The sequence below is a fragment of the Taeniopygia guttata genome, chromosome Z, assembly GCF_048771995.1.
Source record: "Taeniopygia guttata chromosome Z, bTaeGut7.mat, whole genome shotgun sequence".
In the NCBI taxonomy this organism is placed as follows: Eukaryota; Metazoa; Chordata; class Aves; order Passeriformes; family Estrildidae; genus Taeniopygia; species Taeniopygia guttata.
In genome coordinates this window covers 29,630,748-29,656,034 of record NC_133063.1, presented here as the reverse complement: position 1 = coordinate 29,656,034, position 25,287 = coordinate 29,630,748, and the positions used below count along the sequence as shown (strand labels likewise).

The window sequence follows — 25,287 nt, the reverse complement described above, 5'->3', positions numbered from 1 at the left end:
GCATTCATTAGAAAAAATTGTTTAAGATATATACATATATTTAAATTAGAAGAGTTAATAATAAGGATTAATGATATAGGTACATTTTAAACCAATATATCATGTGAATACTTAGATAAGAAATTATACTGAGATCCACAAGAATAAAAAGCACTCTTTGAGGTTTTTTTGTAATTTCTAATGAGTGTTGTTTTGATGTGATTAGAATTAAAACACTGCCTTTTGGTTCAAGTTGGACATCTTTCATTTTTAGAAGTAGATTTCTATTATTTATGAGAGGTACAGGTGACATTCAAGAGATTTTCAACCAGTGATTTAGAACTGCTGCTACAACTTGAGTCCATCATAAATTGCCAAAGTAACTGAAAAATATATCCAAGAATATTAGTAGATGACAACTATCTGTCTGTTCAAAGTTAAAACTCTCTAATTTCTTTCTAGGAAGGAAAAATCCTTCTACATTTCAAAATACAAGCTTACATTTATTAGCACATAGAAACAAGCTTAAATTACTTATATTAAGCTAAGCATCTACTGTTCTTATCTAAATCCTTCCATACTTCCATATTTTAAAATAATTTATTCTGTGACTTTCCTTGTATAACACATCAGCAACATGCAATTGGGTTGCCAACTCAGAAACTGCACTAGATGATAACAAAGACAGCAGATACAGGGTACAGGGACAAACAAAAATTAATTTCTCCATCTCTATCTCCAGGCTGCCTGCAAATTTTGAGCATCCTTATGGTTATTATTTAGTTATATAAGTAGTCAGCAAAAGAAGCAAAATGAGAACATCTTAAATACTTCTGAGCCATGTCCCATTAACTTGAACATTAAGGAGGAGTGAAAAGAGACAAATTACGCATTTAAAAAGGGGTATCTTTTGTATTTCAGTATTCATATCTTTTGCACTTCAATCCATAAGAGAGAAGTTACATCTTAATGACAACTATTCTCAGGCTTTTTTCTAGGAAATCCTGAATCAAATAAAAGACAAGAGTTTAGAGTTCTAGCAGCCCAAGATCTTGCATCACTATCACCATTAGGAAATTTACTGTTGTTTCACTCCTTTAATAGGATTTATAGTTTTTGACATTTATTGTGACTAACAACCCTCATTCATATGTATTCTTACATCTGCTTGACAAAAATGTTAACTAGACATCTTTTTCATGTAAATTCTGAAAAAAACACGGTGAAATATTATCTACACTTCTTCCTACCAAATGCTATGTGGTGTAAAAGAACCTGGGAAATAAATGAAAAGCTTTGTGTGCGTTCTGGGTGGGTTTTCTTATTCCTTGTTAAGAGAACACATCAGAAAGAAATACAGCATCATTTACCTGGGCAGTAAAACTCTGCATGTCATATAATGTTCTGTTTTTTTTCAGAATGTATAGATTTTTCTAAAAGTTCAAAAGCTAGAATTTTCCTAAATAATGTGAATGTTTATTAATATTAAGTTCACAAGAATGTGATAATTTTTCAAATACCACCTCTCACATTCACCTTTGTATAATTTTACATTTTAACATTTATAAAGTTTACCCTCCTCATTTAAGGTCCTCATTTGGTCCTGTCAGCTATACTCGCCTACACCCGATCTGTTGTGTACTGCTCTTACTTGTCCACAATTATGATCCGCTTCAAGCTTGTCCTCTTCATACTGTAAATTTAAAATTAATTTATTATCTCAATCTGCATTTTGTATGCCTGATTTCCTAGAAACTGAAATCAATTAACATGTGTGCTTTAGAAACCCAAAATTATCAACTTCCATACTACAAAAAGAATAAAAGTCATAAAATATTTCTAAGATATACTAGTCAAACTCAGTGACTCCTGTGTATAATACCTGGAAGAGCTTAAAACCAGTATTACATAACTTCTCTTCTTATGATATCCTCAGTTTTGTTGACTAGTGACACTCATTTACAGCTTTTTGGCTGCAATTTTCTGTGAGGTTGTTTTTTTGTTGGTTTTGGCTGGGTTTTTTTTTTAGTTGGTTGGTTGATTGGTTGGGGTTTATGCTGTTATTTGTTTTGTTACTTGACATTTTTGACTTTGGGAAGAGTTTTTTTGGTTTTGTTTTGGTTGGGTTTTTTTAATGTAGTCAAACTTTTTATTAACCCATTTATCTTAAATTTCAAAAACTTGCACATCTCTTGCAAACCAGCTGTGCATTAATGTGCGAGCAGCTGAATGCAGTATTCTGAAGCGAGAAGTAAATAATAATGCTGCAAATTATTGCTGCATACTATTGCTAATTGTTTCCTGATGACTTTGAAAGCTGTAAGATATAAGATAGAGTCTACACAGCTGGTTATTTTGTAGATTTATTACTCATTCTGTTGGATTAATGAGCTTTTAGCAGTTCTGAGTATTGTTTTTTTCTCTGTGAAAATTCTTGCTCTAGATTCTATTGTTCCAATGGAAATAAAGACAACTCATTTATGGTTGTCCCCATGTTGGAGAAATTTGCATGCTGGTGACTGAGATGTTTCTGTAAATGGAATTAAAAACACATTCCTCAGAATGCACAGAAGTATTTACCAGAATATTACTGTTCATATACAGTCTTCTGGATCCAATTTTTTGCTCTTTGGTTTTGTAAAGACAAATACCCTGAATATCCAATAGAATAAGAAAACAAATTTAATTCATGTAATTACCTGGATTTGATTTTCTCAGCTTCCCTTCTACATGTTCTCTAAGACAGATCCTTCCTAAAATACCATGACTTTTTGGTTGGTTCTGCTGAAGCACAGTTCACATTAATTCTTACTTACTGATCCTAGGTTTCAAGTAAGGATGTTGGTAGGTTTCAATTCAATATATAACTAAGTTATGTTATTGCTTGCATTGAACTCCATAGAACAATTAGTTATGAAAGTTTTTAAATTAATGCAAAATAAACACACATAAAGTAACAAACTATTGCATGGAGATTCATTGCTTATTTACCATGACTCACCAAGCTGCTGAAGACAATATAGGGTATGTTAAAGGCATTTATCATTGAAATGATATGTAGATAACTTATGGTCAATTACAACGATGCAAGGAGCACTGTGTGGCAAAAATTCAAGTGGTAATGATTCACCTGCTTTGCATGTCTGCTCTGCCTGTGAACATGTCCAAAAATCCTCATCACAGATGCTTCGAAGTTGCCCAGATTTCTCAAGTTCTTCTGCTGGGATAAAAGAGAAGGAAGTAGTTACAGATCTAAGTAAGATCATCTGGTTTGCCACTATGACAGGTCTTGCTCAAAGCTTGCACTGGGACAAAATTCTGTTGTTATAATTTATTAACAATTATTGTTTTAGGACATTCACAGTATTGCACCAAAAAGGTGACTGTGTAGGTTCATAAATATTGATTATTTCAGAAAATGTAAATTTTTCTTGGTTCACAAATTTGCTAAAGCAGTTTTCTACTCGCAAAGAAACTGAATTTCAATTACTATCCTTTTTCTTCTAAAAGGATATAAAGTCAGTATTTCAGGCCAACTTAATTTGCAAATGATTTTGAATACAAGGACTACTTGTCCCTCTGGCAGATGGATGATGTTTAGTCCTTAATTTGGAAATTAATTTTACTACATTAAATATTAATATTAGCATTTTTCCTCTTTTTCATTTCACAAGTTTTACTTAGCATTGAATAATTTTCACAAAGTATTTTTAGCTTAATAATAATTTTAATCTCCAAGGATACCTGGAGCTATTTGCCGCATTCTGTAATGTTTTCCTAATTAGTTAGTATGGCCATGTGTCTGCATTTGTCAATGTATTTCTTTATTTCAAATAGAGGAAGATATTTAAATAATATATTTAAATAAACCCCAAGGACAACTGATTTTTTAATTTCAAACTATCATAGCTCTCATTCACAAAGAAAATCATTATGTCAGCACATCACAGAGAAAATGCTTATGTATGTGTTACAGGCAACTTACTGATTTTCAGCTAGCCCTGAGTAAGTAATTCATGAGCTCTTATTTTACTTGATTTGTGTGTACAAGTAATTCATGAAGCCAAATTTCATATTTCTTCTGGCATATCTTTAAGATTTAATCCATTACAACCAATTTTTTAAAAGCTTTCCTGAAATAAAATGCAAGAAAATTTATTTGAACTTTCATTTGCTTTTAGCTTTACCACCCAAACAGAATGTGAGAAGAACTGTTAGATTCAAGTGGCAGCCTATCAAACCATGCCAGCTCTTTCATACAACTTTATGAGTGTTCACATTCATAATGATCAGATCTTTTTAGTAATTATCAACGAAAAATTATTTAAAATCTGAAATAATTTTGATATGTCTTGATAATGTAGTTACTTACCATAACATAAACCAGCCCAAGTTTGCATGAGTGATGATACCATGGCACAGTAGACAGAACTTAAGATGTTTTCAGAAACCCATTTTTTCAAAAAATATGTAGTCCAATAACTACATGGTTCACAGGAAAGAACTCCTGCTAGGTCTCTGTTGCAGTTTGCCACGAAGGTCCCCAAGGGGAATGGCATGTGTTTTTATGCTGTCCCTGTGGGCTACAGGCATAAGGCATATTTATGGAGTGAATTAAACACACACACAGAAATTATTGGTACATTTTACCTCTGCCCCAGCTGTTTGTTTAGGAACAAAGATACAAACACAGAGAATATTCTGAGTCGAGAGGGACCCACAAGTATCATCGAGTCCAGCTCTTAAGTGAATGGCCCCTATGGGGATTAAACCCACAATGATGGCACCACTGACCAACTGAGCTAGCCTCAGGGTCCTACTGCCCTATTTTCAAAATTCAAAAGTTTTGACCCACCTCCACTTCTGAGCCTTCCAGTGACACACAGCTTCCTCATGGCTTACTGAGGTTCCAAAGACACACATTCAGTTTAACTATGCAGGATACTTCTCAGATTGTACTTGTTTAAACATCTTTTTTCACTATATTTTCTGAGATCTCTGGCTCAATTTCAGTAAGCAGAAAGCCATTGGCACTTTTGTTCTTCTATGGAAGGACAAAAGAATTGAGCCCTTTAGTCTTTCTATGTTTTAATACTCTTAATATCTCACTACAGGAGTTCCTGAACATTCAATATAAAAAAAAAGAAACACAGCATACATTGTAGAATAAAAAAGTAAATATAATATTTCATTAAAACTTTTAATTGGGTTATTTTCTGTAGAGTTAATTTTAATTTTCCTTCCATGAATCTTCAAAAAAAAAAAAAAAGTCCCACAATTTTAACACTGGATCATTTTAGGAAAATTAATTAATGGCTTAACCTGCTTAAGATCTTAGAACTTGAGTGAAAACAGTGTATACATACCAGAAGCCATCCTTTCCTTCTGGTATAAGTAGCAGATAGATGTTTCTTAGTTACCTGCATGAATCTTGCAATATATTAACTGACCTAAGTTATTGCACAAAATGAAGGATCAGTACTAAATGGGATTAAAATTCCCTCAGATAATGTGTCATTATTTTCACCTTCTGATAGGCAGAGCTTCTTTTACATTACTAGAGACTGCTGATTCTCCATAATAGAAAATTATATCTTTTCTCTGATTTTCAGCTTCCACTGATTTTGAAATAGTGTATTTCCTCAGCTCGTTCATTTTTCATCCTCACCAACCAGTTTTGCCCCTTGATGATTTATGACAAAATTAATTCTTTTTTGTTTGCGTCTCTATGAGTAAGGCTTCTCTGTCAAGTGTTGTAAGAAGCTAGACTGCCTTCCATGCACTAATCAGTAATAAGTTTCGTAAGATTGTAAGATTAAAAAATAAGACTGTAAGATTAAAAAATATGTATTGAAAAAGCACACAAAGGAAATGAATGTGTGTAGTGGATTTGTCATTCCATTTTTTTACGACACTTAGGGGCGACATAATTTCAAAATTCTCCTTGATCCATTAAAAAAAATATGCTGTCATATATCTGTTCTGATAGCTTTATTACTCATTCTAAGCAAAGTACTTAGCCTTTCACACTGAGTGAACTCAGCAAAAGCCACTAATCCGTCAAGTTCTAGGCATGGTTATCTTGTATTGCATTGACAAATACTACTTTTTACTTAATGTTAGCTTTGTTTTGGTATTTCATCATTTGAATATTATTGAAATATTAAATATTAGATGCATTTTCAAAGATCATAAACAAGCTGTCAAGTGGATGATTGCAGAGGCTGACATGACATCATATTTTGATATAATGACATCTTCATGATGTGTGTAATACTGCTATACAACCACATTGTGGTTTAAGTCCAGCTAGCAAGTCAGCCCCATGCAGCCAGTCACTCATGTTCCAGTGGGATGGGGAGAGAGTTGACAGAGGTCATAGAAATATTGACAGTAATCTTATGCTTACTCTCTGCTGTTATTCCTGAAATCACACAGGGTGATAGTTGCAAGAAGCAGATTTCTGTCCTGCGTTTGAGTGTTTGCAAACTTTTAACACTTCCAAAAGATGCCATCCCCTTCCCCAAAAGAAGCAAAGTGCTACACTACAGAGGAAGAAATGTTTGTCTGTTATTGCATGCTTCCTAACCCAGGCTGTCGAAATTTATCCCCAGTTGTCAACTAAACCCTGGGCAGCCACTCAGTCACTACCCTCCAGGGGAAAAAGTAGAGAATCATAGAAGCAAGAAAACTTGTAGATTGACATACAGACAGTTTAATAGGGAAAGCAAAAGCCATGTACAGAAGCAGAGCAAAACAACAAATCAGTTCCTTGCTTCACTTCGGTAGGCAGGTGTTCAGCCATCTCCAGGAAGGTCAGACTTCATCACAGGTAAGGTTGACTCAGAAGACAAATGTCTTCACTCCAAATAGCTCTTCCTTCCTTCCTTCTTGTTTCCCCCTCTTTATGTGCTGAATATGACACCATCTGGCCTCAATTGTCCTTTAGGTCAGCTGTGGTCAGTGTCCTGGCTGTGCTCCCTCCCAGGGAGGGAGCAGCCCCATCCTGCTCACCAGTGGCATGGGTTGAGAAGCAGAAAATGCCTTGGCTCTGTGTAAGCACTGCTCAAAAATAACAAAAACACCCCTGAATTATTGACAGTGTTTCCAAATCCAAATGATAACAATCCAAAACTATACTAGCAACTCTGAAAAAGATTAATGCTATCCCACCCAAAATCAGAGCATAGCAAAAAGAGAGGGAATAAAAACTTCAAAATATTATGCAAAAGCAATTCTGAAGATTAGTGGCAAAATAAGAGAATTCACGTTATATATTTATTTTTAAATCCCATAAATTATTTTGTATTTACTTATCTGAGTATATGTTAGAGATTATTTTTAAGCCTGGTTAAGACAGAGAGAATTTAAATGAACATATGAGAACACAGCAGGGTTGAAAATAAGTCCATGTGCTTATGTGTCTAAAACAGAATTTAAATGATAATTTTAGGTACCCAAAGAGATCCTAACAAACTATAAAAACACTGTCTACATGGTCTTTGTGTGTGTGACTCATTCACTTGGCATGTCTGACCACTAGCACAGAAAAGCATTTGGAGCTTGAGTGACAGAATTGGAAATTTTGTGTATCTTTTATTTTGCTGGCAAAGCAGACTTGTCAGCAATATCAGCTAGAGAGGATCCTCAAGATGCACATAATGCCAACCCGGATATTCCTGAAGGTTATAGGTGCCTTATTGTTTCTTAAATTACCTGGAAGCATGTTGAAAGTAGAACAACTCTCTACCAAGTAGTTAAAGCCCAAACTTCAGAAACTGCACTTCTGCTACAATTGTTATGGTTTCGTTAAAGCAAAGACTCATTTGAATCAGAGGTTGCTAATGGTATTGAAACACCTACCTTCAGTTAGTATCAACAGTCCTTAAGTTTCTAAATATCTTTGGGAATCTATGCTTCAAGTCAGAGGTATGTTTCCACTGCTTGAAAACATCCAGCTTGAAGTAAAAACAGTTTATCGAGCCATTATTGTCACAATGCCTCATGTGAATTCTACTGAAAATATACTCATAAGGGTAAGTAAAAATTTCATACCTATTTTTTTGAATGTGAACATGTTTTACATCCATAAAAATCAGTCTCTTGAGTATATATGCATTTTTAAGGAAGAAGAATCATGAAAAAATAAGGTTTGGAATGTCTTCTTCATGCATCTTTGTACAGCTTAAACATGGTAGAAGTGTGGAAATAGTGCTTTTCAGCAGCATTTCTTAAATGGATACGTGTTTCTTGTGGAGGCTGATCTAGCTATGAAGTCTTCTAATTCTAAATCCATAGGTATTTCTGTCAGTAGAGTCTGACCATTTGAATACCATTTAATCTTACTTACTTAATTACTTTATTTTGATCTCTTGACTGTGGACAGTTTTGTTTTGCCATCCGAGGCACATATCTAATCTCCATGGTTTTAGAACTATTTGAGATGCTCAGGTGGAATCTGACTCCCTCTGCAGGATCCTTTTTCTAAAACCTATTTTTTTCATTGGCTAATGAAGAATGAAGAGATATTGAAATAAAGATTTCAACATGATTGTCAATAAATCTATGAAGTATTTCTTATTTGAAGAAACAATTTTCAGTTGCATATTGCTAGTCTAAGTTAGAACTCCACCTCTGTAGTACAGTTTTCCACAGAAACTATTTATCTCAGGTGAATTTCAGGTAAAGTTTTAATGAAAATTATTAAACTATTCATAAGTGCACATGATTCTGTATCATCATGCCACCACAAAGATAAAAAAATGGAGTTTCATTTGCCTAAATTTGAAGTGGCAAGTTTGTTGTCCTTTTTAAATGGTTTTCTGCAACTATACAGACACCATAACCATATTTATCATAGACAGTTTTTGGTAATTATGCAAAAAAGTTACTTTAGTTCTTCAATCCTTGAAAGACTGTGTCATTAATGAATTCACCAAATCATTAATATGTTCACGTTAAATACATTAATTGCTTGGAAAGAAAATGATGGGTTTGGATTTTCAGATAACAAAAGCTCTTGTGGATGTAAGTTTCTTCAGGAAATATTGGGAATAATGGAAGATTAGCTGAACTTGCACTGCCTTGTGATTTATTTAAATGTCTAATTCTATTATCAGGTGACAATGAGAATCTAATATCATAATTTCTTTTAATGCAACTTAAAATAGATTGGTTGCTGTCCTCACAAGCGAACTACATGCTACTTCTGGGTTGCGTATAAAAGTGATGCTGCCCTACTCCTATGTAATTTTCACTGTGTAGTGAAACAGTCACCAAAAACTTATGTAAGTTCAAATCAAACTTCCATTCAGGAGGCATTCCTTATCAGTAAGAAGAAACTAATGGTGAAGTCAAACAACTGGCTTATGATTGCTCTGCTCCAAATCAACAGAGTTCCAAATTTTCAAAAGTCTGCAGCTATTAAATGGAATTTCATATTGGATGTTTCCATATCTCTTTGTTCATAATTACCACAGTATTAACAAAATTTTTTCCTGACACTTTGAAACAAAAGAGAAGAGATGAGCAGGGTGGGGGTGATGATGAAATTAGAAAATGTTTATAAGTAAAGAACCTAATAGAACAACATAATGGGAGGAACAAAGAAAGAAGATAGAAGCACGGGAACTGGAGAGTGTTGGCAGTCACACAGTCAGGGTACACAACAAAAAATGCTGCAACTTAAATAGTGCAGTTAGTAAATATTCAGGTCTGTTCACACGCAGAAAACAGCCTGAGTAAAGTTGCTCTGCATGTTTATTCAGCTCAGGTCAGACTGCATGACATTGTTAAATCACAACCAATTCTTGGATCACTGTGAAGCTTGACCCCTCCACCCTCTCTGTGTCAGATCCCTTGAGTACTTCTGCCTTCAGCTAATGCTTTAGAAGGGTTTTAGAGCTAAAAGACCATGACCATTAAATTTACTACTAGGTGCTAGCTAGCAAGGCAGCTATCATGTAAAGACATCATTAAGAACAGTTCTGATTTCAAATTATTTAGACCTACCAGCACATGTGAAATAAAACTATTGAAAAATACTTTGTTTGACTGAAATAAAGGAGCACTTCTCTCCCTCAATCCCCTTGGATTTGTTCCACTTCACCAAAAATAAACATACAGTAAAAAAGTTTCCTTGATGGTAATTAGTATCAAGGATGAAATTACTGTCCTCTGACTTGTGGTATTTAGAAGTGACGTGCACTGTCTACTTTTCAGATTAACAAACAGTGAAAAACATTATACTTCCACAACACCAGACATATGAGTTTATGAACATGTTTTTAAAGACAAATTTTAATAATTCTTCAATGGGCACACCAATCACAATAATGTTAATTTGATTTTACTTTGTGACTGATGGATGTTTTTAATAGAAGATTGAAAGAACCAACCTATTTATATTATTTATCTTCAACATTGGAAAGAAACTGTTAGGACCTGACATACACAAAGCAATAATTCAGTTTTATTTCTTTGCAAAATACTAAGTTACAGGTATCATCTGACATAAGAGGCACTTGTTATTTATTATCAATTAATAAAAGCACTGTTAAGTGAATATCCTCCTTTTTATGATTTTGGCATTTGCAAAATTTCTCTAGAGGAATGGCTTCTTCTTTAAACAAAGATAGCAATCATTTCCAAGATAAGATGATGAGCAGGAAATGCTTGTGCAGAGGAATTCTTCTGTGAGAGGAATGTGCTGTCATTTATCACTAATGTACTGTTTGCTTGAGATTTTATTTCACTAATATTCTATCTATTTAGAAATGTGTTTAAATGTTGTAGATACCACTAAAATGATGAATGAGTAGGCTTCATAAATATGGCTTCATACTCATTCTCACAAAAAGAAATAACAATGCTCATTTAGTATCATAACACTGATTAATCTCATTTCTACACCCACATAATGGTTCCTATAGCCCTATGTTGCAGAACAAAACATACTTTGACTATAACTCAGCAACAAGATCCAACAATAACAATTGAAACAAAATGGAACAATAAATAAACAAGCAAAGCAGAGTGAAATGAAATGAAACAAATAAATCAAACTAAACCAACCAAAAACTAAATTTAAAAAGTTACTGATTTATTATGTTGGACTGTCTCTGTATCAGACGACATACTATATAAACACACGTACACACATGGTTGTTACTTGGTTAGAACTGAAAAGAAGGAAAAGTTTTAGAGAAAAGTATTAACCGCTCTAAAAGGCAGGATCTCTTGGTCTTTGGAGAGAGTTATTTCATCTACCAGTATGAGTTTATTGCATGCATATTCCCAGTTGTTGCAAATAAATTAAAAAAAAAAAATTTTAATGTATATATGAAAATAAGGTGTCTCGACCTTAAGTAGCAGAACAGCCTGAAATGTATCTAAGAAAGTTAAATGTTAAAATAACTGCTGACTTATTGTGTGAAGTTTTATTCAACCATTGTCACTCCAAAACGGGGATACATCTCCAAGCCATACTTTACATAAACTGAGTGCAGGTTTTCCCAGTAAAGTGTCAACATATTATCTCCAAAAAGTCTTGACAACTAATTCCTTGAAGAAAAAAATATATGAATATGAAATAGCCCATGAAAAATTCATGGAAGTAGAATAAAATAATTCTATAATCTGCAGAACTAGAGACCTGGGATACATAAGGACCTTGGTTTTACCTTTATTGCTGAGGAAATTGATAGAAGTCTAATACTCTATTTGATTAGTAACCTAAAAAAATAGCAAGTGACTTTTACTGTTAACAATGGTGTTGCCATCAGCAGAAACATGCCATAGGCCTTAGGTTAAATTTGCCACCCGCTAAATTTGTCTTCCCCAGTCCTTGCTTGTTATCAGCTTATCTTCAGAAGTTGGGCAACCTGTACCTTGGTACCAGATACATCTTCCTATGATGTGGACTTCAGCATATAGTAGCAAAGGCATTGAAAATACAAATAAGATTGAAAAGGGAGGCCCAAGGACAAACTGCTGATTGTCACTGCTGCATGTGATAGAAATACACCCTTGTGAGTGAGGAAGTTGACTACACTAAACAGTATAAAGAAAAGCAGCAGAACCTCTAGGTAAAAAACCCAAGTGGCTGGGGCTGTGAGGACATTGCAAACTTCCAGAATCTTAGTACCCAAATAACCTCTCCATCCCTCCCTAGTTCAAGAACTTTGGTTCTTTTCTCCACGTGCAAAGTGAAAGAGCACTTAAACCTGCTCAAAATTGCCCTGGTGCAATCCACAGCTGTTCATTGCAGACAACTTCCTTGGACAGAGTAACACATCCACAGTTCAAACTACAGGTCTAGGCTGCTACCTGTTTTTATTTTGATTTAGTCAATATCAACCAAATTAAAATAATAGACACCTCTACATTTACCCAGTTTCCATAACATGGCAGTTTGATTTCAAACTTTATCTACAGTACTATTTTTTTTCCTAGCTTATTTTCAAGTCTGCTCTGTGTCAGTAATTGCCTGCAGTATCATATACCACTCATCATGCGTAGCTAGTTTTCCAAACCAGAGACAACCAGCATGAATCTAGCAACCCGACCCAGCAAACCCTAATCTCTCTGTCAAGTTTTAATTCCAGACTATCAGAAGATGTGAGGTCTTTGCACAGACCCTTAACTGCATGCTCTCTGACCAGAATAGATATATGTCCCCCACAACTCTCTATCAGTATTCATGTTATTTCTATTTAGCATGTATAATGCAATCTATGTTTTGCTTACTTCTTTTTTACAGAACCAGTTCACAGTAAGAAATACATGACAGATTGCAGAGTTAAAGCATTCTGTCTGGGTTACCTATTACAAAAATATTTTATGGACACTACATTTTTACTGTCTCTCATATTGTTATTAAGTACTGTCTCATACACAGAGAGGTAGAATTTAGGCATTCTCATTTTGTTCTTCATATTTCTAAACAGTTTGAATCATGATGAAGCTTTTAATTGCTTTCCTATTTAGGATATTTCCAGACTATATTTTACACTTGATATTATATATTGCACAGAAATAGAGACGAGGTATTTTGATAGATTATCAGTTCACTTCAGAGATCTTGTCATACAACAGGGACATGCTTAAAGACTTTATTTCATCCATTTTTTCTGCATTCTTAGTCATGTATTTTCCTGTATGAATTTGAAAATTCAATATATTTGTCAAATCAACCATAATGTTTCATCTGCTTAAATAGCTTTGTTGACTGGAACCAGTCATATTGAGAATGCATACAGTTCCGTTTTGTCAGTAATCTGTCAGTAAGTTTGGCAGATATTCAACCCATCTCACAGTTCACTTTCTCTTTGCATCTACAGAATGAAATTTATTTTATTTATCTATGGAAAAAAATACAAATACAAAACAAATAGGGTTTTTTTAGTCATTATGGGTGAGCATTAGAGACTTATAAACACAAGCGTTAATGAAACAAGGCAAGAATATGAAAGATTAAACATTAATTTTTAAATAAAGTAACTAATTTTAAAGTTTTCATTTATTGTACAGTAAAATAATATTTAGAAATATTACTCTGTGGGTCTGTATAACTGAACCTACTCAAATTAATTTGTCCTTGGGGCACTCTTTAGTATATACTATACATAGAATGTCTGTAAATTCCATAATTCTTTCCAAATTCATCCCCAGCACAGGAATATATATTGTATATGCGGTATGAACATATAGTTTTAACCTGTATTGTGACCATTTTGTATAACCAATAAAAAATTATTTTATTTAGTCTATAAATAAAATAATCCATCTTATTCTTTGTGGCTCTTGGAAACACAACTATTCCAGTTAGAAAATAGGTTTCTCTTTATGTGGTGAACTGAGAACAATAACACGGACTTTATTCACTTACATAATTTACAAAATAAACCTGAAAATCTCAGATTAAACAGATCAATTTCAGAATGATTGACCAGTAGTTAGTCTGGCAATAAAATCACAAGCAATGTAAAATTGATCCAACTCCTCAGAGAGATGACACATGTACATTTCAGGGATTGAGATCCAGCTAAGTTTATATTTATGCTGAACAATCTAAATTTCTATTTCCTGTGGGACTAATGAATTTGGTCTTGCTCTTGCAAACAGAATGCCTATTAGATGAAGCACATTCAAATTAAATAATGTCACCTTCCCTTTGGTACCTCCTTAGCATTTTCAGTGCCACCAGGCAGTACATTGGTACACAACAGCCAAAGGACAACAGCATCAGGAGTTCATAAGAAGAATTCTATTTTAAATTCTACTCCAGCATCACATTGCTTTTCAGCCATAGGCCATATGTTCAATTTCATCCCTTCTGCAAAGCATACAAATTCTGAAAGCTACCATTAGGTGCACTATCAGCCCAGAGAATCCAAACAAAAGCAAGATGACCCATCACTGTAGAATACAGAACAAGATCAGCAAAATCACTATACAATTGCATCAAAGAGAAAATTATACAAGTTCAAAGAGGAAATTATACAACTAAACACAACTCACCATGAGAAAATGTAAAAATAAGTTTTGTTTCCATATTTTGACAGATAGGTATTCATTACAGGATGAAAAATAAATGAAATCTTGCCAATTCCTGCACCAAATCATATGCTAATAGATGGTAAATAAACCCATGGAGTGACAGACATACAGGAAACTATATTTATAACCAGCAGAGCAAAATATATTTGGCTCAGTAGAGAAGCACAGGCAGATTCCCCTAATTCCTGTAGTACAATTTAAAAAAGACATGCCATTAAAATAACAGTTCCTGTCAGGTTTATGCCTAGGGTTTATCTTAATAAATTGTAAGTAATAAGATGTATGCATTTCTATGATAACCCACAGATGAATGAAGAATAAATGCATAGCACCATGGGGATTTTTGAGAGATTAAATAAACCAAGTATAAACAATGTAAAGGGGAGTGGGATATGGATAGATTTCTGCTTGCTGAGATTAAAATATATAAATACCAAGTCAAATGCAGAAAAATAAAGTTAGATGTTAGAAAAGGGCCTATAGTCCCAAAAGTTTGCATTATTTTTCTAGCTATAGCATTTTCCTATTAAAAAGAAATTCCATTTACTTACAAGCATAGCCTCATAGAGGAAAGTGGTTTTTAAATGTATAGAAAAGTGAAATAAGGCTCATTTTCAATTAACAGGAAAGATACATTATGTTTCTAATGGAATAAATTGATAAAATGAATAGGGGAGAAACATTAGATCCTTCAGCACATCTAGACAGACATAATGGAGAAAGGGGTACTTGTGCTTCACTAAGTGCTCTTGCTCCTGGATACTGCCTGAAGCATACACAATGCAGGAAGACAGAACTTCTACTAGGACAGTCTATTCAAGTAAACAGGTGTTACACAGAATAGGCAAGTAGATCTGAAACCCTGAAATAAATCCAGCTTATTATGCTTAACCTGCTTGGTGAGTCAATATGTAAAACAGACCCTCTGCTTCTGTTATCTATTACTTTACTGTCCTACACACTTTAAACAGTTCCATTTTGTTACTAACTGCCACTGTTGCTACCAAACTGATTTCCTGATTTCCAATGCCTCCAGGATTCATATTGCTGCATTTTTCAAATTATGTCCTAGGGAGAGGAGAACTGGCTTCTTTGCAGCTGCAAGGATGTTAAGTGTTCTTCAGCTCAAAACTGTAACAATAGAAAGTCCACATCATATTACAAAGTGTTGCAGCAGGTATTGTACTTGCTCATTTTCAATAGTAAACTAGCAAAATAGTAAAACTAAGATTATAGAGTCAGTAGATAATTTATTATAACTCAGATATGGGTCTGGTAGTGAAAGAAATTGAGAGGAAATAAATAAACTGAAAAGCATAGCTTCATACTTCCCTTGGTATCTTTTTAATAGTCTGTGTGATTTTCTTAAAACAAAGTAACACAATCTTTTACAACTCATGACATATAGTAACAAGAGTCTTCTGCTCTTTTTGTATATGTTGACTTGAAATTTTACATTTTAGTATTTCATTTAATTTGGTGTGTGGTTTTCGGGTTCAAATAATTACGTATTTGTATGTTTTTTAAAGGCTTGCTATTTTCCTTTCTTACTGAAAAGGCAAATTATCCTCAGTAAAGCAAATAATTTCCTACACATGGATGGAGGACTTTCCTTGCCAAAGTGGTATTTAAAATGCACATATGGTTTTACATGACGCAGCATAGGATCATATTAAAATAAAGCAAGCTGGTGATCATAGCATTAAACTTCAAAATTAGAGAGGATGTATCAATATTATGCATGGGAAATTATTTCAAGAACTAATATTTTCTTGTAATAATAGAATGTTCATATTGGAATGGATCTTCAGAGATCATCTACTTCCAACCCTGCTGCCATGGGCATGGACACCTTCCAGCAGATGAAGAATAAGGGAAGAATCACACAGAAACATACTGAGTCCCAGAATGGTTGGGGTTGGAAGAGGGCTTTGGAGATCATCTAGTCTAACCCCCCTGATAAAGCAGATTCACCTGCAGCAGGTTGCACAGGATCATGTCCAGGCATGTTTTTAATATCTCCAGAGGAAGAAATCCATAGTCTATCTGAGCAGCCTGTTTCAGTGCTCTGTCACTCCTACAGTAAAGAACATTTTCCTCTTATTCAGGTGGATGTTCCTGTGTTTCAAATTGTGCCTATTGCCCTGTCTACTGTCACCAGGTTTCACTGAAAAGAGTCTGAGCCAATCCTTATGATATCTGTTTTTAAGATATTTGTGTGCTTTTATGAGACCCCCCTCTCAGCTGCCTCTTCTCCAGGTCATCAGGCCCAGATCTCTCAGACTTTGCTCACAAGAGAAATTCTCCTCTCTCATTATTGGGTCCTCAGCTGCATCTTCTCAGTCATACCTTGTCTTTCTTGAATTACCAAGCCCAGAACTGGACCCATCATCTCCCTCAACGTGGTCACGCTTCTTTTGATTCTGTCAAGATACGATTGCCTTTCTGAGCTGTATACGGACACTGCTGGCTTATGTCCAATTGTTTATCCACAGACTGGTTGAAGACTCCATACTCCAAATCCTTTTCTGTTGGGCTGCTCTCAGTCTATTCATCCCCCAGCCTGTTGTGATATTGAGGATTGCTCCAAGCCAGGTGCAGCACTTTGTACTTGGCCTTGTTGGAGCTCATGAGGTTCCCTTGAGCCCACTCCTCAAGCCAGTCAGATTCCTCTGGATGTCACCCCCTCCCTGCAGTGTGTCAACTGTGCCACTACATCATCTCCACACTTGCTGAAGGTGCTCTATGTCTTACTGTCAGAGCCATTAAGAACAGTAATGACCTGTAAGGACCTTGAGAACATCACTCATCACTCTCCCCTTGGACACTGAGCAATTTACTGTAGCTCTTTGGACATGACCATCCAGAAGTGTCTTCATCTAATTCTCCCTTTATCATACTTTGGCAATTTGGAAGCAAGAATTCTCTTCGTTTCACCATTGTCACATCTGTATGACACTCTCAAATCATTCAACAGATGCAAACTAAGCTGGATATCGTTACTACAGCAGGCATATCACTAATCTTAGAACAATTCATTTCCTCCCCTAAATATTTTCCCTGAATATCTTGCAATTTAGAATTAGCTGTGGTTTGTCATGGGTATATTGCAGGTAATGCTAAAAATTGAAAGGTGGCTCAGATAAGTGAAAAAGTCATTCATACACCTATTAGAAAAACTTTCAGAATTGAAATCCACAAAAAAATGTTTCTTTGGGAAAGAACATATGGTAGTCTTTTTAGATTCTCTGAATTGTTTATTCGCCATGCTACATGTGAAATTCAATATGCACTGTGATACTTAATTTTTTCCAATTATTCCACTCCTTTTTGCATCTTATAATTTTGGGGCATTGTGGCTCTGTTTCTGCATATATACTCTGAGCTCTGCCCCATAATATTTGTAGTTCCAGAACCACATAAACACACTATAAAAGAATCTTCCAAAGCAGCCCAGCTATGCACAGTTTATACACAATCACATTACTACAGCATTCACAACAAATGGGGAACTCATTTAACTTAGATGCTAAAGATCACTGACAAAAAGAGAGAGACAGAAGGATAAAAGGAAACATTTTCCATGAACAGCAGAACAGATTTTAATTTCCATGACTAAGTTTCCAGCCACTTTCAATAACAGGAGGGTACTGTACATTTTTACTTAATTTTTCTCTGAGTAGCTTTTCTTCTTTTCCTGTCTCAATTAATTTTTAACAAATAATTTCTTGACCTGTTTTTATTGCATGATTTACAGGTATGTAAAAGTAAGTAATTTGAGTCAGCAATTGCTGATTGAAATACAATCTCCCAATCACAGACACCAAAATGGAAGTCATATTTTGAAAAATTGAAGTATTTGAGCAAGTATGTCTAAAAAAACAAGCTATAGTAGTAGACAGTATTATTATGCTTACTTTGTAAGTAATTGAAGTAATGTGGAAGAAAGAGTATGGAAACCGTTCTACATAGAGCCTGGAGTACTCTCAGAAAGATAAAAGCTTTAACATGGAGAAGAAAGTGACTGATCAGTGGTGAGGTGATGCCTCTGTTGAGGTCACTTGTTTTTCACACAGGAATGATTACCTACAACCTTAAAAACATCAAATGATTTAAATTTAACAGCTACTTACATTTTATAGTGTCTATTTATAATTGCATCTTTTGTTTATATTAAGATGCATATATAATCCCTCACAGATATATAAACACATAAAAAGTAAGGTAGGATTCATTTTGGCACTTCTACTATAAAGCATTAAGCCAGAAAAAAACTTCAGGATTCTCAGCTCAGGCCACACACACTCTCACATCACAAGTGTAGCACCACAAACACAGTCTTTCTTATGTCTGTAATGCTGCAGTATGAGCACCCTTTTTTTGTGTGCCAAAGTTTACTAACACTGTGACTTTATAAATATTTTCTACATTGCAAGGTTAAGGAGATTACTTTCTGCCGTTTTCACCTTCTGTGCCAATCCTTTTCATATTTATCTGCCACTAGGCCCACGGGCAGTTAAATTGCTGTCAGAGGCCATTCAAGCAGCCACAAGTCAAAACATTTTCCTGTCTAAATTTGGCAGTCAAAATAATTTGACCTAGATGTGAGGCCCACAAATGTATACATTTTTGAGTGGTTCAGGAAGAGTAAGTAAAATTATCAAGTAATATGTTTACAGCTGTGAACAATTCTCTATGCAACCTCTGCATAATAGACAGAAGTAAAAAGTTTAAGTGGTTTTGCTGCACAAACAGTCTTTCAAGTAAAATTATTTTTAAGGTTTATTGATTTTTCAATCCCTTGAGGAGAAAACTTTCTCTTAAAAAAATTATTAAGTTCAAGGAAATTCTTTCCATTTTCAGCTCAAGTTTTTACATTTTCCTTCAACAAAATTAATAAGTCAATCACATTGAAATAGCTAAATAGGGACTTGTATCTTAAAACATATAATCAAATGGATTCCTGAAAACCTCTGAACAAAAAAACTACTTGTATTTTAAACTCTGACAAAACGAGACATGAATTTTATGAAATAAATTACTCATAAATACAGGCCATAGAAATAACTGTTTAAGGAATTCTTTAGACTTGAGTAAAACTTCTATGCACAGCATTCAAAACTCCAAAATGAAATTTGGAAAATATGCAATATATAAAGCATCTGTTGTGCATTAAAAAAAAAAAAAAAAGTAAATAAAATCAAGAGAATACTTGAGCCTGTGACCTAATGTAGTTCAGAATTTTTAGAAAATCTATCTCCACATATTTTTATATTTTATTTGGCCTGTCTGGAATAGAGGTAACTTCTTCCATAGCAGCCCTCACAGAGTGCTGCAGTGAATTTGTGACCAGAACAGTGCTGACAACACATCAGCGTTTGAGGTCCTGTTAAGCAATGCTCCCATAGTATCAGGTTTCTTTTGTCACCCCCTACTCTTCAACTTCCTCAAGGCCTGTGTGTGGGGGATGAACAGGAATTTGGGAGAGAACATAACAGGACAGCTGAAGCAAACTGACCAAAGGGACATTCCGTACCACATGGCATTTGCTGAGCCATAGTACTGAGCGAAGGAAATGAGGGGTGGAACTTATTCTTTGTTTATGAAGCAACTGCTATGCATTCTGGGACTCTATTTCCCAGGGACTTCACCTGCTGATGTAAGGAATTAGACTTTTTGCTTTGATTTGCTTCCATATGCAGCCTTTGCTTTTCTTTCAACCACCCTCACCTTAACACAGGAGCTTTCCTCTTATTTTTTCCCTTTCCTGCTAAGAAGCAGGAGTGATAGAGTGTCTTCGTAGGCACTTGGTGGCTTGCCAAGGACAGCCCAAAATATTTGTAATATATTTCCTGAATCATTTGTAAAAATAATTTCCTAAATCAAGTTTGATTAAGCTTCAAATGACGTGCCAGAAAGTATCAGTATTTAGACAGTAACCCAGGATGAATTCTACTTCTTAGTCACAAGTACATGATTCCATAATTGATTTATTACTCTCACTAACTTGTGATTTTCTGTAGACATCTAGTTATCATATGTCTTTATCAACAAATTTTGTTGAAATTTTTCTGTACATTCAGGACAGTTACAAAAACACTGTGATTCAATACAACGAAATAATATTTTAAGTAAGAAATACATTGCAACAGAAAAGCAATGCTATCAAAGTATACAGTGAAGCAAGGCAAGCAATTTTTATAAAGGAATAATTTTTATGAGTTAAGTTTTATGAGTATTCTTCAGGCATCTGTGGTTAAATGTCTTGATCATATCAGCCTTTATGATTGAATTCTGATGCATATTTTTATTATCAACATATTGTGGGCTGCAATGCTTTCCTGTAATCAAATAAGCTTTTACAGATTAGATACTACCTATATTGAGAACAACACCCGAATCCATAAGTTTTAAATAGAAACTATTAATATTCTTTTAACTTCTCCCAAATGTTGTTAAGCATAAAGATAAATGGTGCATTTATTTTTATATAAGACAAATTCTAATATCATGGTTTCTTCTCGCATACTTTGATGAGATACAACTTAATACTCATTGGGAAAAAAAGGATGTTTAATATATTATAAATAGTTTCTTGGAAAATATTTTTCAAGAAAAGATGAAGTTTCACAAATACTTGCTTAAAAGTGTCACTTTTTGCTACAAAAAATTCCAGCATGAGAAAACATTTGGTTTTGAGACAGTCAGAAAGAACATGCAATCAATCTCAGCCAATGACAATTGCATTCTGTATGATACATGAAGAAGTCCATCTGCATAAACTTGATTTTCAAATGTGAAAATGATGTACCATGACACTAATGATACACAGTTTTTCAAAATTTAAGGTATCTTTAGAGATTTTTTTAAATAAGGTTCCTTAGCTAAAATTCACATTAAATGTTAAGGCACATATTTTTAATACCAGACTATTACAAAGCTCCACCCATTTGTTCATAGTTGTCATAAAATAATAGTTTTGATTGCACAATTTTTTTGAACAAGTTTTCAAACGCCATAAAAATTCAAATAGACAGTAAAGTACATAATTATGCTGACTTTCTAGGTTTAACAGCTAAATGCATTAAAAAATAAGCCAGAAGAAACTCTGAAGAATTACTTAGAACCTTGTTCTTCTGGTTCAACTTTTCATAGGTTTCTTCATTAGGGCCTGATTTCCTATTCCATACTTTGAATAATCTTATCTAGACATCTTCTTTTGAGAGATTTTCATTTTAAATTTGCTAAAGTAAGTTTTTTAAGTAGATTTAATTTGACAATTTGTTTCATAAAGAAGGCTGAAAGGGAAAAGGAAAACCACTCTTTTGTCATTCAGTGGTGTTAGAAATAAATAATGTACTGCTAATATTTTCTATCTACAGCTTAGAAATTAAGTGCTTAGCATCATAAGGTATTGCACACATAAGCAAGTCTTACAGAACCCAGAATGTTCCATGCTTTTTAAGAAGAGCAGTATGAACTACATGGGACAATACAGAAATTAATTAAACTGGCAGAGTATAGCAAGAGCCACGAGAAATACTGTCCTCTCTTTAAATTCAACTTGCAAAAGCAAAAGTCATTTTTACATTACACATTACATTTGCATTAAAAAAAAGATCTTTGCACCTCTTTTAGTCCCAAGAAAATCAAGCAGAACTTCAGCACCATATTAGAGCATGTAAACGTTGAAAGCAAGGGAAAATGTCATGTGCTCGGTGGCAAAATACTACAGAGATTTCATGAAAATTTTAATGAACATACAGGAAACCTGTATGTGGGATAGAGATAACAGTAGGGAGATATGAAAAATCATTTTCTTATATGATATTGAGAAGTTGTCCACATTGCATAAGATATTCCAAATTTTCTGTATGCACAAAGTAACAAGTAATGTAATAGCAATCTTTTTTAATTAGCTGCTTTTCATAAAAAGTATCTATGTGTTGGCAACAACAATGTCACAAGCATTTTTCAAACAGTATCACAGTAATTCTCCAAAAATATTGGTCTTGATGATTGTCTACATGCTGTTAAGTGATAGGAATGATTTAAAATATTAGGTAAAACCTTATATCTACACTTCAGCTTGCAGTAATTTACTGTTTGTGTAGTAAAACCTTTTAAGTCAATAAAGTCTTCTGTAAATATTTATTCCAGGATAAAGACATTCTTTTCATCTTAACTTACGATAACAGAGAGGAAATTCTGCTTGGTGTAAAGAGCAATTTTTATACTGGAGGAGTCTCCTGTGGCATGATGAGAGATTACATCAGTGCAGCTGTGCTTCAGTAGATGGAACCACTCTGTCCAGCATGAGGCGAAATGTAGCAGTAGAGAATGTGTCAAGCCAGTGATAACCAAGACATCTAATTTAGGTTGTGAATTTTGACTAGCACATTAGAACTGATGCAAGTTGTGGAACAAACTGTATTACCAACTAAACACTTTTTTTTTTTTTTTTAGATTTGATAAATAAGCTGGAATTCAAAAAATGGCACCTAGACACCATACTAATCAAAGTACAGTGGATCAAGAGAAGAGGAGTACATTATATAATAAACCTTCTATTAATCTAGAGTTGCATATTTATCTGAACATTTCCATGAGGTCATAGGATGAAAGTTTACCATTCTATTCAAAGAATCAGATCCTGGGGACATACTTGTGTTATTTTACATGCAGACAAAAGCTCAGTCATTTGATTTTCGAGCCAAATGGAAATCACATGAAGTAAATACTTCAGAATAAAACCAGAGTTGGCAGTAACATAGATATCTGTGCTGTATCTAAACAGGAATTATGGCTATGCTTAAAATGGATGTAGTGTCAAATGCATGTGAATCTTTCACACCTCAAATTAAGCAGAGTAAGCTGTGTTTGCTGGCAAAATATCATGGAGAAATCTGCATTTGCAACAGGTGAGGTCTGACAGAGCTGATTGATTCTCAGCTCACATAAGTGTAACATTTTGGAGGAAGAATCAGTGACCAGAAATAGATTCTACAAGGGACTATGTTAATATATACTTGGGAGGGCATTCATCTGCCATATTTTGTGCAAAATCACCCTGAATGACATTGTTGGATAGTCATTCTAGAGGCAACAATATATTTTTAAAGCTTATGCTGCATCGAAGACCTTTATGACATGACCTTTTAAACTTTTGACACCCTAGCACTGCATTCTGCTCCTTCCTTTGAATGCCCCTGGTCTGAACTCTCACTTCATAAATTAATGAAGCTAAAAGTGCTACAGAGGTTGTTTGCAGCTGCTCAGTTTTATTAAGCAATATTTCAGAGAAAAAGCCCATTATTTCTCAGAATTGTGCAGTCTGTACTGGCCCAGTTAACTTGAGGATGTTGGCTCCAACCTGCAAAATTGCTAACTATTTCTAAGACTTTGTGGCAGTTTATCAATTAATGTTAGTCAGTAACATTAATGTTAATGTTAGTTAGTAACATTATCAATTAATGTTAATCACCTTATTAAAGGCAAGGAGGGTTCTGAGAGGGTGCTTTAAAAAAATCCCAAACTATAAATAATGAAATCTGCCACTTGCACTTTAAATACATTTCTCTTGCCCAATCAGAGAACAAATTTAATGGTTTTCAGAGTATATCCAGTATTTATAAACTTAGATTTTCAGACACAACCAAAGTTTAATATGGCTATGAGATTTTTTAGTTGATGATCAAGTTACATATATACAACTTATAGACAACTTTCTTTAAGTTTGCGGGCCTGTAGCATAACTTGGAAGGGAACTCTTCTTCGGTTTGTACAGAGGTAAACTTAAAATTTAACACAGGATCATTTACACTCAAGATTTATTTGAAAATTTCCTTCAGTACTGATAGAGTAGTAGGAGTCTATAATTTAATCCTTACTGAGAAGCTAACTCCTCTGCTAGTTTTATGTTGGAAAAAAGAGAGGACTGGTCACTGAGTAGCATTTACGACAGTGAAGGGTGATAGAATTTAATCTAACTATTTCCAGTTTTGAATGAAGTTTTCTGCATGAAAATTGTATCTACCCCAGAATTCACTCTGTTTTGTCTGTTCATGTCAATGTAACTATTAAATGTAGAATGTTTTAGGAAGACAGATAAATGAAAAAGAGAGGTAAAAAAATTGGGAGCTCTCCAAAATGCTGAAGTGTTTTCATGCCAGTTGTTTAGTGTAATTCTTCTAAGAAAATAACTACGTTTTGTTTACTATCTTGCCATCCACAGTACTTTAGAGATCTTTATGAACCATACATACTTTGGGTAAGAACAGGTTTCATTTTCAGCAGTGAAGAGCTAGTTTAGGTTAAGTGTAGCACATGAACTTTTCAGAAAATGGAATTTTACAAAAATCCCTTTTGCCCTAAGTATCATGAATGAAATGCCTTTCACAGGCCATATATTTTGCCAGCACTTGAAATGAATGTAAGAGTGCTTCAGTAAAAGATGATGCAGTGCCAGAAGTCAAGACTTCCACTTCTTCACTGTTCATTCCCTACTATTGCTCACTACATCTGCTTGTGGATGATATTGCAATGTCATGATGCAGCATAAATTTGAGGTGATTCTTGTTGGAGTGCTGGTGCATACACAAAAAGAACAGTAGCTGGAAAACTCAGTCCATGCATTTCTGTCTAAATGTTTGCTGCAAATTGAAGCAGCTAAAGAATATGATGGGGGAGAAATTACTTAGTCTCCAATGCTGTAAACTAAAGGGGTTGTTAGCCAATTTCAAAAGAATT

The 25,287-nt window shown here is 34.3% G+C and overlaps 1 protein-coding gene and 1 long non-coding RNA gene across 2 annotated transcripts in view; one reads left to right on the top strand and one right to left on the bottom strand.

Annotated features, from left to right (window-relative positions):
• PRR16 (proline rich 16) overlaps nucleotides 1–25,287 on the top strand; it is a 361,985-nt gene that overhangs the window by 329,087 nt on the left and 7,611 nt on the right. The gene's annotated exons all lie outside the window — the stretch shown is intronic.
• LOC140681963 (uncharacterized) overlaps nucleotides 1–25,287 on the bottom strand; it is a 49,018-nt gene that overhangs the window by 16,466 nt on the left and 7,265 nt on the right. Inside the window, exon 2 of the long non-coding RNA XR_012053230.1 lies at nucleotides 3,110–7,041. This is a non-coding gene — a long non-coding RNA (uncharacterized lncRNA). The remainder of the gene's footprint in view (nucleotides 1–3,109; nucleotides 7,042–25,287) is intronic.